General features: G+C 49.8%; 9 non-coding genes across 9 annotated transcripts; 6 read left to right on the top strand and 3 right to left on the bottom strand.

Moving 5' to 3' along the window:
* The first annotated feature begins 631 nt into the window (after window positions 1-631).
* Window positions 632-705, top strand: TRNAN-GUU (transfer RNA asparagine (anticodon GUU)). Its single transcript has one exon. It is a non-coding gene; the product is annotated as a tRNA-Asn (tRNA).
* A 243-nt stretch (window positions 706-948) lies between these two features.
* TRNAW-CCA (transfer RNA tryptophan (anticodon CCA)) lies at window positions 949-1020 on the top strand. The gene has a single exon. It is a non-coding gene; the product is annotated as a tRNA-Trp (tRNA).
* Window positions 1021-1091: 71 nt separating this feature from the next.
* On the bottom strand, window positions 1092-1162 carry TRNAG-GCC (transfer RNA glycine (anticodon GCC)). The gene has a single exon. It is a non-coding gene; the product is annotated as a tRNA-Gly (tRNA).
* A 1166-nt stretch (window positions 1163-2328) lies between these two features.
* TRNAN-GUU (transfer RNA asparagine (anticodon GUU)) lies at window positions 2329-2402 on the top strand. The gene has a single exon. It is a non-coding gene; the product is annotated as a tRNA-Asn (tRNA).
* A 243-nt stretch (window positions 2403-2645) lies between these two features.
* Window positions 2646-2717, top strand: TRNAW-CCA (transfer RNA tryptophan (anticodon CCA)). Its single transcript has one exon. It is a non-coding gene; the product is annotated as a tRNA-Trp (tRNA).
* Window positions 2718-2788: 71 nt separating this feature from the next.
* Window positions 2789-2859, bottom strand: TRNAG-GCC (transfer RNA glycine (anticodon GCC)). Its single transcript has one exon. It is a non-coding gene; the product is annotated as a tRNA-Gly (tRNA).
* A 1154-nt stretch (window positions 2860-4013) lies between these two features.
* On the top strand, window positions 4014-4087 carry TRNAN-GUU (transfer RNA asparagine (anticodon GUU)). The gene has a single exon. It is a non-coding gene; the product is annotated as a tRNA-Asn (tRNA).
* Window positions 4088-4330: 243 nt separating this feature from the next.
* On the top strand, window positions 4331-4402 carry TRNAW-CCA (transfer RNA tryptophan (anticodon CCA)). The gene has a single exon. It is a non-coding gene; the product is annotated as a tRNA-Trp (tRNA).
* Window positions 4403-4473: 71 nt separating this feature from the next.
* Window positions 4474-4544, bottom strand: TRNAG-GCC (transfer RNA glycine (anticodon GCC)). Its single transcript has one exon. It is a non-coding gene; the product is annotated as a tRNA-Gly (tRNA).
* Between the last annotated feature and the right edge of the window lie 456 nt (window positions 4545-5000).

The following is a 5000-nucleotide window of genomic DNA, read 5'->3' as shown; positions in this document are numbered from 1 at the left end:
TTTGTGCCTGGCCATTCCGGGATTGTTGTGTTTCAAGGCCCAGCCATAAATACTAATGTGATGGCTTTCCCTGAGAACCCTCATGTCCCTGTCCTCCCAAGAGCCCGAGCTTTTATGTAAAATAAGGTGTGCACCTTGGGCCTTCCCCTTTGCGCTCTCTGCCCCCTCTCTTTCTCCAAAGCTGAGCTCTGCAGGTAAATGTATCTATCTGAGTGAGGGGCTAGGGAGGGCCTTGCCCAGCAGTCTTACAAAGCAAGAGTTCAGAGAAAGCACCTGCTCTGGGAAGGAGACTCCGCTCACAGAGAAGACAAGTCTAACATGCCACAGTGAAGATTGGATGGGCAAGACACACGCCTGACAGGCTGGTAGAACACCACCAGAGGAGCAGATAGCTACGCTAAGAAGGCCACAGAAAAGTCATACATGTATCTCATACACTGGGACTGGTTGTAATACTGGCCCTAACACCATTAGACAGTAGTCTGCGCATCATAACACCCAACAGTGACAAGACACTAAGCAAATGACAAATGCTGCATAGGATAAAGACGCCTTATATAACACAAGCTCAAGGCAGGCGCGCACACATAAAGATATATGTTGAGTCTCAGGAGATGTGCTTTTGTCACTAGTCTCTGTGGCGCAATCGGTTAGCGCGTTCGGCTGTTAACCGAAAGGTTGGTGGTTCAAGCCCACCCAGGGACGTTTCCTTTTGCATGCATGAAGCACTTTAATAAATCATAGTAATGTGCCTTTGGTCTAGAGCTCCTGCGTGAGACCCTTTCCCTGAACATTTCAATCCTCTGCGTTCTCTCTGCACCTGCACTCAATTTCATCAATAGGATGGAAAACAAAAAGCCAAACCTTGTAATACAACCCTAGGCATATAAGGAGGTGGGCAAAAATGAAAAGGCTCACAACATTTGCTGATGTGACTCCAAAAGCAAGGACCTCGTGGCGCAACGGTAGCGCGTCTGATTCCAAATCAGAAGGTTGCGTGTTCAAATCACGTCGGGGTCACTGTTTCCCATTTTATGCCCCACTGAGTTCCCATATTTGATTTAGAAAGCAAAGTCAAAAGAACACAGCCTTGCATTGGCCGGGAATCGAACCCGGGCCTCCCGCGTGGCAGGCGAGAATTCTACCACTGAACCACCAATGCTTCACATGTGTAGCTTAGAGACAGAGCTCTGTCCAAGACAGTGATGAGGCGCACGCACTCAAATTGCACACCTATGAACAAAGTGTGTGCAACAGACATTGGAATGCCAACGTTTCACATGATGGCAAGAATCAGATGCAGGAGACTATAAGTATGAATGTTTTTGCATTTGCTGAGGTCACTGGCTTGGGACTAGTGTTGTGGTTATCAGGGCATGATGGCAGGCTGCTCCCGACAGAAGTGGCTCATAGAAGGCAGCCTCCAGATCACCAGCACTATTGTGTTTCAGATCATGTCACTGAACTCTCCTCCTTAAAAATCCTTCCCACTGTCTTTGCCAAATTCCCTGTCCTCCCCGAAATGCTGGGGTGAAACGGGCAGAGTTCTGCGCCCTGCGTCCCTTTATGCGTCCCTAACTCGCTCCCAACGCGGCCTACAGCCCTGGTCGGGCACAGCCCTGGTCGGGCTTAGACCACTGGGGCCTCTGGAGAGCAAGACCTCCAGAAGCCTATGGTCAGGCCTATTGCACAGGCATTTTGTGCCTGGCCATTCCGGGATTGTTGTGTTTCAAGGCCCAGCCATCAATACTAATGTGATGGCTTTCCCTGAGAACCCTCATGTCCCTGTCCTCCCAAGAGCCCGAGCTTTTATGTAAAATAAGGTGTGCACCTTGGGCCTTCCCCTTTGCGCTCTCTGCCCCCTCTCTTTCTCCAAAGCTGAGCTCTGCAGGTAAATGTATCTATCTGAGTGAGGGGCTAGGGAGGGCCTTGCCCAGCAGTCTTACAAAGCAAGAGTTCAGAGAAAGCACCTGCTCTGGGAAGGAGACTCCGCTCACAGAGAAGACAAGTCTAACATGCCACAGTGAAGATTGGATGGGCAAGACACACGCCTGACAGGCTGGTAGAACACCACCAGAGGAGCAGATAGCTACGCTAAGAAGGCCACAGAAAAGTCATTCATGTATCTCATACACTGGGACTGGTTGTAATACTGGCCCTAACACCATTAGACAGTAGTCTGCGCATCATAACACCCAACAGTGACAAGACACTAAGCAAATGGCAAATGCTGCGTAGGATAAAGACGCCTTATATAACACAAGCTCAAGGCAGGTGCGCACACATAAAGATATATGTTGAGTCTCAGGAGATGTGCTTTTGTCACTAGTCTCTGTGGTGCAATCGGTTAGCGCGTTCGGCTGTTAACGGAAAGGTTGGTGGTTCAAGCCCACCCAGGGACGTTTCCTTTTGCATGCATGAAGCACTTTAATAAATCATAGTAATGTGCCTTTGGTCTAGAGCTCCTGCGTGAGACCCTTTCCCTGAACATTTCAATCCTCTGCGTTCTCTCTGCACCTGCACTCAATTTCATCAATAGGATGGAAAACAAAAAGCCAAACCTTGTAATACAACCCTAGGCACATAAGGAGGTGGGCAAAAATGAAAAGGCTCACAACATTTGCTGATGTGACTCCAAAAGCAAGGACCTCGTGGCGCAACGGTAGCGCGTCTGACTCCAGATCAGAAGGTTGCGTGTTCAAATCACGTCGGGGTCACTGTTTCCCATTTTATGCCCCACTGAGTTCCCATATTTGATTTAGAAAGCAAAGTCAAAAGAACACAGCCTTGCATTGGCCGGGAATCGAACCCGGGCCTCCCGCGTGGCAGGCGAGAATTCTACCACTGAACCACCAATGCTTCACATGTGTAGCTTAGAGACAGAGCTCTGTCCAAGACAGTGATGAGGCGCACGCACTCAAATTGCACACCTATGAACAAAGTGTGTGCAACAGACATTGGAATGCCAACGTTTCACATGATGGCAAGAATCAGATGCAGGAGACTATAAGTATGAATGTTTTTGCATTTGCTGAGGTCACTGGCTTGGGACTAGTGTTGTGGTTATCAGGGCATGATGGCAGGCTGCTCCCGACAGAAGTGGCTCATAGAAGGCAGCCTCCAGATCACCAGCACTATTGTGTTTCAGATCATGTCACTGAACTCTCCTCCTTAAAAATCCTTCCCACTGTCTTTGCCAAATTCCCTGTCCTCCCCGAAATGCTGGGGTGAAACGGGCAGAGTTCTGCGCCCGGCGTCCCTAACGCGCTCCCAACGCGGCCTACAGCCCTGGTCGGGCACAGCCCTGGTCGGGCTTAGACCACTGGGGCCTCTGGAGAGCAAGACCTCCAGAAGCCTATGGTCAGGCCTATTGCACAGGCATTTTGTGCCTGGCCATTCCGGGATTGTTGTGTTTCAAGGCCCAGCCATCAATACTAATGTGATGGCTTTCCCTGAGAACCCTCATGTCCCTGTCCTCCCAAGAGCCCGAGCTTTTATGTAAAATAAGGTGTGCACCTTGGGCCTTCCCCTTTGCGCTCTCTGCCCCCTCTCTTTCTCCAAAGCTGAGCTCTGCAGGTAAATGTATCTATCTGAGTGAGGGGCTAGGGAGGGCCTTGCCCAGCAGTCTTACAAAGCAAGAGTTCAGAGAAAGCACCTGCTCTGGGAAGGAGACTCCGCTCACAGAGAAGACAAGTCTAACATGCCACAGTGAAGATTGGATGGGCAAGACACACGCCTGACAGGCTGGTAGAACACCACCAGAGGAGCAGATAGCTACGCTAAGAAGGCCACAGAAAAGTCATACATGTATCTCATACACTGGGACTGGTTGTAATACTGGCCCTAACACCATTAGATAGTAGTCTGCGCATCATAACACCCAACAGTGACAAGACACTAAGCTTATGGCAAATGCTGCGTAGGATAAAGACGCCTTATATAACACAAGCTCAAGGCAGGCGCGCACACATAAAGATATATGTTGAGTCTCAGGAGATGTGCTTTTGTCACTAGTCTCTGTGGCGCAATCGGTTAGCGCGTTCGGCTGTTAACCGAAAGGTTGGTGGTTCAAGCCCACCCAGGGACGTTTCCTTTTGCATGCATGAAGCTCTTTAATAAATCATAGTAATGTGCCTTTGGTCTAGAGCTCCTGCGTGAGACCCTTTCCCTGAACATTACAATCCTCTGCGTTCTCTCTGCACCTGCACTCAATTTCATCAATAGGATGGAAAACAAAAAGCCAAACCTTGTAATACAACCCTAGGCATATAAGGAGGTGGGCAAAAATGAAAAGGCTCACAACATTTGCTGATGTGACTCCAAAAGCAAGGACCTCGTGGCGCAACGGTAGCGCGTCTGACTCCAGATCAGAAGGTTGCGTGTTCAAATCACGTTGGGGTCACTGTTTCCCATTTTATGCCCCACTGAGTTCCCGTATTTGATTTAGAAAGCAAAGTCAAAAGAACACAGCCTTGCATTGGCCGGGAATCGAACCCGGGCCTCCCGCGTGGCAGGCGAGAGTTCTACCACTGAACCACCAATGCTTCACATGTGTAGCTTAGAGACAGAGCTCTGTCCAAGACAGTGATGAGGCGCACGCACTCAAATTGCACACCTATGAACAAAGTGTGTGCAACAGACATTGGAATGCCAACGTTTCACATGATGGCAAGAATCAGATGCAGGAGACTATAAGTATGAATGTTTTTGCATTTGCTGAGGTCACTGGCTTGGGACTAGTGTTGTGGTTATCAGGGCATGATGGCAGGCTGCTCCCGACAGAAGTGGCTCATAGAAGGCAGCCTCCAGATCACCAGCACTATTGTGTTTCAGATCATGTCACTGAACTCTCCTCCTTAAAAATCCTTCCCACTGTCTTTGCCAAATTCCCTGTCCTCCCCGAAATGCTGGGGTGAAACGGGCAGAGTTCTGCACCCTGCGTCCCTAACGCGCTCCCAACGCGGCCTACAGCCCTGGTCGGGCACAGCCCTGGTCGGGCT

The sequence above is a fragment of the Triturus cristatus genome, chromosome 4_2 (genome assembly GCF_964204655.1).
Source record: "Triturus cristatus chromosome 4_2, aTriCri1.1, whole genome shotgun sequence".
Lineage (NCBI taxonomy): Eukaryota > Metazoa > Chordata > Amphibia > Caudata > Salamandridae > Triturus > Triturus cristatus.
Note: the sequence above shows the minus strand (reverse complement) of the source record. Positions and strands in the feature narration are given on the sequence as shown.